The sequence below is a fragment of the Coregonus clupeaformis genome, chromosome 7, assembly GCF_020615455.1.
Source record: "Coregonus clupeaformis isolate EN_2021a chromosome 7, ASM2061545v1, whole genome shotgun sequence".
Lineage (NCBI taxonomy): Eukaryota > Metazoa > Chordata > Actinopteri > Salmoniformes > Salmonidae > Coregonus > Coregonus clupeaformis.
Genome location: NC_059198.1, coordinates 5,620,144 through 5,631,466, shown reverse-complemented (window position 1 = coordinate 5,631,466; position 11,323 = coordinate 5,620,144). Strand labels below are relative to the sequence as shown.

At 45.4% G+C, this 11,323-nt stretch overlaps 1 long non-coding RNA gene across 2 annotated transcripts; it reads left to right on the top strand.

Moving 5' to 3' along the window:
* The first annotated feature begins 6,026 nt into the window (after positions 1-6,026).
* On the top strand, positions 6,027-10,551 carry LOC121568776. 2 transcript variants are annotated; one of them, XR_006661163.1, is made up of 2 exons: positions 6,027-9,614; positions 10,372-10,551. It is a non-coding gene; the product is annotated as an uncharacterized LOC121568776 (long non-coding RNA). The 2 variants fall into 2 exon arrangements; XR_006661162.1 differs by having other exon boundaries at positions 10,300-10,551.
* Positions 10,552-11,323: the final 772 nt, after the last annotated feature.

The window sequence follows — 11,323 nt, the reverse complement described above, 5'->3', positions numbered from 1 at the left end:
GAAAGAGAGATCTGAGAAGAGTGATCTCTCAGTGACTGAGAGCAAGCTGATAAACAGTACAGCAATAAAACACTGAAAATGACTAGATACAGTGTGATGTATTTTACTCATGGACCTTTTAGAGACCATTGACAATCCATTGGTTTTGAGAGTGTAATTCAGTGTATTGGCATTATATCTACTGTTATTTGTCTGATGCACTTACCTGCAAAGACCCAGCTCTTGAAGGCCTCACAGTTTTCAATTGGACCAAATCACAGAGCATAACAGCGGGGTGGCCCTGTGATGGACAGCTGTCTGGGCCAATCCTGATGCAGCAGCCCCCAGGAGGCCCAGTCTAGGGAAGGGAGGGAGATGTATCTCAGTCAGTAGGTAATGGGATGCCCGGGGCACAGCTGCCACTGGGTTAGGGCGACGCGATAAAACAGCTCATTTCATTTCAAGGACATTTGATAGGCCTGAGCAACCAGCGCTCCACAGTAGGGGTTGGCTGGCTGGTTGGCTGGCTGGCTGGAAGCAGTGGGTCCAGTTGCATGGTGAAACTGGATCACATAGCAGCGGGTAGGTAGCATTAGCCCATCTGGTAGCAGGGCTGCTCTACCAGTTTCAAGGTTACTGCATGCCCTGGCATGAAAGCTTTAGCCTGGTCTCAGATCTGTATGTGCTTTAGTCAACTATGACTGGCTGAGGAGTAATCTGGGGAGAAAGTAACTCTGGCTGAGGAGTAGTCTGGGGAGACGGTAACTCTGGCTGGGGAGTAGTCTGGGGATCTCAAATGGAGTAAAGAGACAAATTAAAAGTTTTGCTTCACTAAATTGTTCTATGTATAAAAAATAATTTATAAAGACCTGGCCATTGTGTTGTGTGCCTTTCTGCAGATCCACAAAGAGAAGCTGAATACACTCTGTAGCAAGTCAATAATCGTTTTTTAACAAGTATGTACTGCCTTTCTTCTGAAGAGAAGGTAACTCTGGCTGGGCAGTAGTCTGAGGAGAAGGTAACTCTGGCTGGGCAGTAGTCTGGAGAGAAGGTAACTCTGGCTGGGGAGTAGTCTGGGGAGAAGGTAACTCTGGCTGGGGAGTAGTCTGGGGAGAAGGTAACTCTGGCTGGGGAGTAGTCTGGGGAGAAGGTAACTCTGACTGGGGAGTAGTCTGGGGAGAAGGTAACTTTGACTGAGGAGTAGTCTGAGGAGAAGGTAACTCTGGCTGAGGAGTAGTCAGGGGAGAAGGTAACTCTGGCTGGGGAGAAGGTAACTCTGGCTGGGGAGTAGTCTGGGAAGAAGGTAACTCTGGCTGAGGAGTAATCTGGGGAGAAGGTATCTCTGGCTGAGGAGTAGTCTGGGGAGAAGGTAACTCTGGCTGGGGAGAAGGTAACTCTGGCTGGGGAGTAGTCTGGGAAGAAGGTAACTCTGGCTGAGGAGTAATCTGGGGAGAAGGTATCTCTGGCTGAGGAGTAGTCTGGGGAGAAGGTAACTCTGGCTGGGGAGTAGTCTGGGGAGAAGGTAACTCTGACTGGGGAGTAGTCTGGGGAGAAGGTAACTTTGACTGAGGAGTAGTCTGAGGAGAAGGTAACTCTGGCTGAGGAGTAGTCTGGGGAGAAGGTAACTCTGGCTGAGGAGTAGTCAGGGGAGAAGGTAACTCTGGCTGGGGAGAAGGTAACTCTGGCTGGGGAGTAGTCTGGGAAGAAGGTAACTCTGGCTGAGGAGTAATCTGGGGAGAAGGTATCTCTGGCTGAGGAGTAGTCTGGGGAGAAGGTAACTCTGGCTGGGGAGAAGGTAACTCGGGCTGGGGAGTAGTCTGGGAAGAAGGTAACTCTGGCTGAGGAGTAATCTGGGGAGAAGGTATCTCTGGCTGAGGAGTAGTCTGGGGAGAAGGTAACTCTGGCTGGGGAGTAGTCTGTGGAGAAGGTAACTCTGACTGGGGAGTAGTCTGGGGAGAAGGTAACTCTGGCTGAGAAGTAGTCTGGGGAGAAGGTAACTCTGGCTGAGGAGTAGTCTGGGGAGAAGGTAACTCTGGCTGAGGAGTAGTCAGGGGAGAAGGTAACTCTGGCTGAGGAGTAGTCAGGGGAGAAGGTAGCTCTGGCTGAGGAGTAGTCAGGGGAGAAGGTAACTCTGGCTGAGGAGTAGTCTGGGGAGAAGGTAACTAGCTGAGGAGTAGTCTGGGGAGAAGGTAACTCTGGCTGGGCAGTAATCTGGAGAGAAGGTAACTCTGGCTGAGGAGTAGTCTGGAAGAGAAGGTAACTCTGGCTGAGGAGTAGTCTGGGGAGAAGGTAATTCTGACTGGGCAGTAGTCTGGGGAGAAGGTAACTCTGACTGGGCAGTAGTCTGGGGAGAAGGTAACTCTGACTGGGCAGTAGTCTGGGAAGAAGGTAACTCTGACTGGGCAGTAGTCTGGGGAGAAGGTAACTCTGACTGGGCAGTAGTCTGGGGAGAAGGTAACTCTGACTGGGCAGTAGTCTGGGGAGAAGGTAACTCTGACTGGGCAGTAGTCTGGGGAGAAGGTAACTCTGACTGGGCAGTAGTCTGGGGAGAAGGTAACTCTGACTGGGCAGTAGTCTGGGGAGAAGGCGGAAGCACATACAGACCAGGCTATGACATCTTGGGGATTGGTCACAAACTAGGAAAAGTCACAATGCAACTTATTTTTCTTCTAATCAGGGCCTCAACTGTTGTGTATATAAGTCATTCTATACTAGGTATGGGAAAGGGTGGGGGGTAGTACTACACTTCAGAGAGGTTACCTGCACTACTCTGAAGATCTGTATTTCAATTTGGCCTATATACAGTGGGGGAAAAAAGTATTTAGTCAGCCACCAATTGTGTAAGTTCTCCCACTTAAAAAGATGAGAGAGGCCTGTAATTTTCATCATAGGTACACGTCAACTATGACAGACAAAATGAAAAAAAAAATCCTGAAAATCACATTGTAGGATTTTTAATGAATTTATTTGCAAATTATGGTGGAAAATAAGTATTTGGTCAATGACAAAAGTTTCTCAATACTTTGTTATACACCCTTTGTTGGCAATGACACAGGTCAAACGTTTTCTGTAAGTCTTCACACACTGTTGCTGGTATTTTGGCCCATTCCTCCATGCAGATCTCCTCTAGAGCAGTGCTGTTTTGGGGCTGTCGCTGGGCAACATGGACTTTCAACTCCCTCCAAAGATTTTCTATGGGGTTGAGATCTGGAGACTGGCTAGGCCACTCCAGGACCTTGAAATGCTTCTTACGAAGCCACTCCTTCGTTGCCCGGGCGGTGTGTTTGGGATCGTTGTCATGCTGAAAGAACCAGCCACGTTTCATCTTCAATGCCCTTGCTGATGGAAGGAGGTTTTCACTCAAAATCTCACGATACATGGCCCCATTCATTCTTTACTTTACACGGATCAGTCGTCCTGGTCCCTTTGCAGAAAAACAGCCCCAAAGCATGATGTTTCCACCCCCATGCTTTACAGTAGGTATGGTGTTCTTTGGATGCAACTCAGCATTCTTTGTCCTCCAAACACGACGAGTTGAGTTTTTACCAAAAAGTTATATTTTGGTTTCATCTGACATTCTCCCAATCCTCTTCTGGATCATCCAAATGCACTCTAGCAAACTTCATACGGGCCTGGACATGTACTGGCTTAAGCAGGGGGACACTTCTGGCACTGCAGGATCTGAGTCCCTGGCGGCGTAGTGTGTTACTGATGGTAGGCTTTGTTACTTTGGTCCCAGCTCTCTGCAGGTCATTCACTAGGTTCCCCCGTGTGGTTCTGGGATTTCTGCTCACTGTTCTTGTGATCATTTTGACCCCACGGGGTGAGATCTTGCGTGGAGCCCCAGATCGAGGAAGATTATCAGTGGTCTTGTATGTCTTCCATTTCCTAATAATTGCTCCCACTGTTGATTTCTTCATACCAAGCTGCTTACCTATTGCAGATTCAGTCTTCCCAGCCTGGTGCAGGTCTACAATTTTGTTTCTGGTGTCCTTTGACAGCTCTTTGGTCTTGGCCATAGTGGAGTTTGGAGTGTGACTGTTTGAGGTTGTGTACAGGTGTCTTTTATACTGATAACAAGTTCAAACAGGTGCCATTAATACAGGAAACGAGTGGAGGACAGAGGAGCATCTTAAAGAAGAAGTTACAGGTCTGTGAGAGCCAGAAATCTTGCTTGTTTGTAGGTGACCAAATACTTATTTTCCACCATAATTTGCAAATAAATTCATTAAAAATCCTACAATGTGATATTCTGGAATTTTTTTTCTCATTTTGTCTGTCATAGTTGACGTGTACCTATGATGAAAATTACAGGCCTCTCTCATCTTTTTAAGTGGGAGAACTTGCACAATTGGTGGCTGACTAAATACTTTTTTTCCCCACTGTATCTGTCAATGTCACCTGCCAGTGACATCTTGACAAACGAACTGAACAGCTTCAACACAGCCATGTTCAATGTCTGGAACAGAGTGTAAGGAGCAGTGGACAAATCAGTCTTGATACTTGTCACTTCAGGGTCCCAGTAATTCACTATGGACTCTATAGTGGTCGTATATTACCAATGCTATGTCCCAAGTGGTACCCGCACCCTATTTCATACATAGTGCACTACTTTTGACCAGAGCTCTATGTAGAGAATAGGGTGCCATTTGGGACGCTTTGGGACAGAGCTCCAGTGGGCCTGTTCTTGTTTAGAAATAAAAACATGATCCATCGAAAGGAGTTAACTACAAACATGACACTTTATTGAACGTTTGCCTGAATCGGTTACAGAAACAGAGAGTTAACTGTTTTTTCTTCTAATCAGGGGAAACATAGTTCTATACATAGGCATGCTGCGTCACTGCACAGTCACAGCTGTGAAAATCAATACCACCCCCGTCGGATGCCCTGGATGGAACAGTCCGAAGGCAAGACAATTCAGGAGTGGACAAGTCAAGGACATGTCAAACCCAGACAAGAGGGGTGTTTACAAATGGGGCTGCCCAGTGGAAAAAAACGAACTTGATAGAACAGTAGTATGTGCAAAGTCTCACCATAATTTGTTCATAACATCTTTATAAACACAGAGATGAAGATCTAGATCTTTAGTCATTTCGTATAGATTTCCTTCCAAACTGGCAGGGGGTACAGTATTTGGGTATTGTGATGATGTCACAAGCAACTCCAATAGGTTATTTGTGGGCCCTTTGGCCTCTCTCTCTCTCTCTCTCTCTCTCTCTCTCTCTCTCTCTCTCTCTCTCTCTCTCTCTCTCTCTCTCTCTCTCTCTCTCTCTCTCTCTCTCTCTCTCAAGAAAGCACAGACATAAAACTGTGTCATCTGATATAAGCTGAAAAATATGATTTTTGTCACATGACTTTGACATAAATATAATTAGTATTTAACAGTACGTCTGAGAGAAACGTATTTACATGTATAAATGGTAATGAGCATGCACAGATAGGTAGTCATCGACGAGTGCAAAAATCTACTAAGTAACAACTTTTTACTTTTTTTGTACTCCACATTGAGTGAAAACATCACAAGATTGAAGAATTGAAACCCGCCCCTCTTCGGTTCTGGGAGGGTGAATCTCCACAGTTGTTCCTTGCTTGTTGTCCACCCACAGCCCTGAGGACAGGACCCGTGTTCACAAAGCATCTTAGGGTAGGAGTGCTGATCTAGGATCAAGTCTCTCCTGTCCATATAATCTTATTCAGTGTTATCTAAAAGGCAGAACTGATCCTATGCCAGCACTCGGAGGCTGTAGCCTGTCCCACTGGAGCCTTGCACAGTGCAGTCAGAACGGGCCTGGGTCTGGCCCGGAGAGGCCCGAACAAAGCCTGCCCTGGCATGCAGCCCTGTGGGTTAGGGCCATAGATAGAATAGCCAATCTAGTAATTCTATTTCTATGGTTAGGCCTACATGTAGTGCCTGCCTACCTACCCATCAGTGGAGGCTGGTGGGAGGAGCTATAGGAGGACAAGCTCATTGTAATGGCTGGAATGGAATTATTGGAACGGTATCAAACACATCAAACATATGGAAACCACATGTTTGACTCCATTCCATTAATTCCATTCCAGCCATTACAATGAGCCTGTCCTCCTATAGCTCCTCCCACCAGCCTCCACTGCTACCCACCCCCAGTGAAGGGCCATCCTGTAACCCAATGACCCAGGATTACACCAAAAGACCCTTGGGGTCATACCATCTCTGGCCATCGGCGGGGGTCATAGGTCATAGATCAGAGGTCATTCTACCATCCCTGCTCTGCTCTCTGCATCACCCTATAATATCACAGACACAGTAGTCATTATCTATGAAGTGCAAAACAACAAGTCTTTTTGATTAGGATTATGCAACTAATGTCATATCTCTGAAAAATGTATTACGTTTCCCCATATAATAAAAACTGCTACAGCAGACAGTGAAACATGTCTTGACAGAGGATACTGTATAGGAGATTTCCAATGTTGTCCCGAGAAGGGAAAAACCACACCCAAAGTTAGCTAGATCCCTCACAGACAGACCGTTGTATGTTTTTGAACGTTAATAATCTAATTAAATGAAATTAAAAACATGGCTAGCATCTTCAAAACTGTTTTAAAATACTAGTTAAAAAGAACAAAGAAAGACACCAGCAAAAGCAAAATAAAAAAGCTATATGACAATAAAATAAAATAATAACAATAAAATCAATCCAGTCACAAATCAGATAAAATAAAAATAAAATCATTATTACAGTAGTCAGATGTCCAGTGGTTTATATAATAATATATTAGGTTGGTGTCAAAAAAAAGTAATCTACAGTAAAAAAGTAAAAATAACCAAAACAAGCTATTCAACACTACTATATACAGCACACAGTGTGTCTCTCTCTCGTAAGGGGAGAGCTGGTAAGTATGTAAGGGAGAGGGAGACTGAAAACAGAGATCTTGCTGTAACACAAGAGTCTTTCTTGGCACAGAAAACGGTAGTTACCAGCACAGACGGACGAGAGGAGAGGAGCTTCTCAAAGATAAGGAGGACAGCACAGAGCAGTACTGCCTTCCCCACATACACACACACACACACACAGAGACTGTACACAGACTGTACACACACACACACACACACACTGGGGAAAGAGCCATTTTGTCACACAGATATGCAGGCTGATTGGGGGGGAAGTCACAGCAATGTAGCCGTCACACAGACTATTGTAACCCCTCAGGACTGGCTCCTCCCTTCCTCTCTCTCTAGCTACCCATCCCCCTTTCCTTCTCCAGTCCTCCCCACAGGCTTATATTTGATCTCTCACAGTATACTATATCTGATCATTCACAGGGGTCAGGACACCTGCAGTTCCAGACCCCAGTCTGGGCTCGTCTATATATAGGCTGACGGTCACAGTATGGGGGTTATGTATCTGGAGCTGACCAAGACGTCTGGAACTCTGGATCCATTTCTCAGGCTCACTGGAAACTGGTCTGGAGGAAATGGGAGAGCCATAACCAGGACTGGAACAGGACTGGGGCTGTGTATTGTACAGTTGTTGTATATCCTCCCAACACTGATAAAATCATTAACACACACACGCACGAGCGCGCACACACACACACATGCACACACACACAAACAGATAGAACACGTTTTTATCTCTATGCGCACACACACACTTTTGAAAAAAGGAAACAGTAAAAGGGAAAACGATCTCCTCGTCGCAGACCCATTTCTCTCAGTTGGTTCAGTCCTGCTGGTTCAGAAAGTCTCTGTGGTCACAGGAAAACGTGGGGGGGGAAACACAGCCTGTCTGACCTATATACACAGTCCCACTGACTGACACCCTGTCTGTCCAATCAGGATCCCCTCCTCACTGACTGACACCCTGTTCATCCAATCAGGATCCCTGGATTCCCCCGGTTCCTACTGTTCATCCAGTAGCAGCTTAGCTCTGTCCTCCAGGTGCTAGGTGAGCTGGATAGGTGTATAGTAGTTTGTGGTCTTATTGTGGTTATGGTTGGTTGGACTGCAGCCTGGGTGGGTTAACAGTTTGGGGTTAGTTCTCCATGCAGGTGGAAAGACGAGTAGAAGTGAGTCCATGTTACTCAGTAGAGGTGAGTCCAGGTTACTCAGTAGAGGTGAGTCCATGTTACTCAGTAGAAGTGAGTCCAGGTTACTCAGTAGAAGTGCGTCCAGGTTACTCATAGGGAGGAGGGGTGGAGCAGAACACAGTGTTTAGACAAGGAGTATTTTGGGTTTTGGGGTCCAGAGTCTTGGAGTAGAGCCAATATAGAGGGGGTACATACACACACAAACACACACACACACACACACACACACACACAGGTAACTGACAAAATAATGGAAACACTTGAGTATATGAGGTAGGGATGGGAACGGTTATTCAGATATTCAAATATCCAAATGGACGTTAGTATTTGAAAAAAATAACATATCTATTTTAACAATGAAAAGGCTTTGTCTAAATTAAATGATCTATGTGACATTGCTACAAACAAGGATATGCCATGACATTTTTAAATTCTTAATTCAATAAAACAATCTTTTAAATGTAGTTTTTATGACATGCGCCCCATAAAAGTACATACCGTAGTAGCCTATACGGGTTTCACGCGGTTGTTATTGTCGGCCAATCAAAGTGGTACTGTCTACATTCAGTGGCTCCATGTGTAGTAAGCAACATGGGAGATCTCTAATCAATGCAAAATGGAATTAAAATTACAGAATTAAGTTAGTTAAATGAGAAGGAGTAGGCTACAACTACGAGCAACCATCAGGTAGGCTGTTATTTAATCTGAATAGAGTTGCTGTAGACAAGGACGGGAAGCACAGCAACATAGCCTTAATTACTTTTAGCCTAGGTAGCTAGCTGACGGTCACAGTATGGAGGTTATGTATCTGGAGCTGACCAAGACGTCTGGAACTCTGGATCCATTTCTCAGGCTCACTGGAAACTGGTCTGGAGGAAATGGGAGAGCCATAACCAGGACTGGAACGGGACTGGGGCTGTGTATTGTACAGTTGTTGTATATCCTCCCAACACTGATAAAATCATTAACACACATACGCACGAGCGCACACACACATGCACACACACACAAACAGATAGAACACGTTTTTATCTCTATGCGCACACACACTTTTGAAAAAAGGAAACAGTAAAAGGGAAAACTATCTCCTCGTCGCAGACCCATTTCTCTCTGATATAAAGTGACAGTTGGTTCAGTCCTGCTGGTTCAGAAAGTCTCTGTGGTCACAGGAGAATGTGGGGGGAAAACACAGCCTGTCTGACCTATATACACAGTCCCACTGACTGACACCCTGTCTGTCCAATCAGGATCCCCTCCTCACTGACTGACACCCTGTTCATCCAGTCAGGATCCCCGGATTCCCCCGGTTCCTACTGTTCATCCAGTAGCAGCTTAGCTCTGTCCCTCAGGTGCTAGGTGAGCTGGATAGGTGTATAGTAGTTCGTGGTCATATTGTGGTTATGGTTGGTTGGCCCGCTGGCTGGGTGGGTTCACAGTTTGGGGTTAGTTCTCCATGCAGGTGGAAAGACGAGTAGAAGTGAGTCCATGTTACCCAGTAGAGGTGAGTCCAGGTTACTCAGTAGAGGTGAGTCCATGTTACTCAGTAGAAGTGAGTCCAGGTTACACAGTGTCTCCGGACCGCTCCTGTCTCAGCCTCCAGTATTTATGCTGCAGTAGTTTATGTGTCGGGGGGCTGGGGTTAGTTGGTTATACCTGGAGTACTTCTCCTGTCTTATCCAGTGTCCTGTGTGAATTTAAGTATGCTCTCTCTAATTCTCTCGTTCTCTCTTTCTCTCTGAGAACCTGAGCCCTAGGACCATACGTCAGGACTACCGGGCATGATGACACCTTGCTGTCCCCAGTCCGCCTGGCCTTGCTGCTATTCCAGTTTCAACTGTTCTGCCTGCGGTTATGGAACCCCTACCTGTCCCAGACCTGCTGTTTTCAACTCTTAATGATCGGCTATGAAAAGCCAACTGAGATTTATTCCTGATTATTATTTGACCATGCTTGTCACTTATGAACATTTTTGAACATCTTGGCATGGTTCTGTTATAATCTCCACCCAGCACAGCCAGAAGAGGACTGGCCACCCCTCATAGCCTGGTTCCTCTCTAGGTTTCTTCCTAGGCTTTCGCCTTTCTAGGGAGTTTTTCCTAGCCACCGTGCTTCTACACCTGCATTACTAGCTGTTTGGGGTTTTAGGCTGGGTTTCTGTACAGCACTTCGAGATATTAGCTGATGTAAGAAGGGCTATATAAAATAAAATTGATTGATTGATTGACTCAGTAGAAGTGCGTCCAGGTTACTCAGTAGAAGTGAGTCCATGTTACCAAGTAGAAGTGAGTCCATGTTACTCAGTAGAAGTGAGTCCAGGTTACTCAGTAGAAGTGCGTCCAGGTTACTCAGAGGGAGGAGGGGTGGAGCAGAACACAGTGTTTAGACAAGGAGTATTTTGGTTTTTGGGGTCCAGAGTAGAGGGGGTAAACACACACACAAACACACACACACACACACACACACACACACACACACACACACACACACACACACACACACACACACAGGTAACTGACAAAATAATGGAAACACTTGAGTATATGAGGTAGGGATGGGAACGGTTATTCAGATATTCAAATATCCAAATGGACGTTAGTATTTGAAAAAAAGAACACATCTATTTTAACAATGAAAAGGCTTTGTCTAAATTAAATGATCTATGTGACATTGCTACACACAAGGATATGCCATGACATTTTGAAATTCTTAATGCAATAAAACAATCTTTTAAATGTAGTTTTTATGACATGCGCCCCATAAAAGTACATACCGTAGTAGCCTATACGGGTTTCACGCGGTTGTTATTGTTGGCCAATCAAAGTGGTACTGTCTACATTCAGTGGCTCCATGTGTAGTAAGCAACGTGGGAGATCTCTAATCAATGCAAAATGGAATTAAAATTACAGAATTAAGTTAGTTAAATGAAAAGGAGTAGGCTACAACTACGAGCAACCATCAGGTAGGCTGTTATTTAATCTGAATAGAGTTGCTGTAGACAAGGACGGGAAGCACAGCAACATAGCCTTAATTGCTTTTAGCCTAGGTAGCTAGCTGGCTATCTTAGCTAGCTTCTTCAGATTTATTTGATGCAGTCAAGACAGGCTCTACCAGATGGGATGATCGATAACCTACGGAATCTACAAGTTTGTTTAACTAGCGTGAGTCTGTATGGCTACTCTCTCTCTCGTAAAACTCACCTGCCAATCACACTGCTGCAAGCAAGCGGCACGCAAGTAGCGCAGGCAGCACAGCCAATCCAATTCCCAAG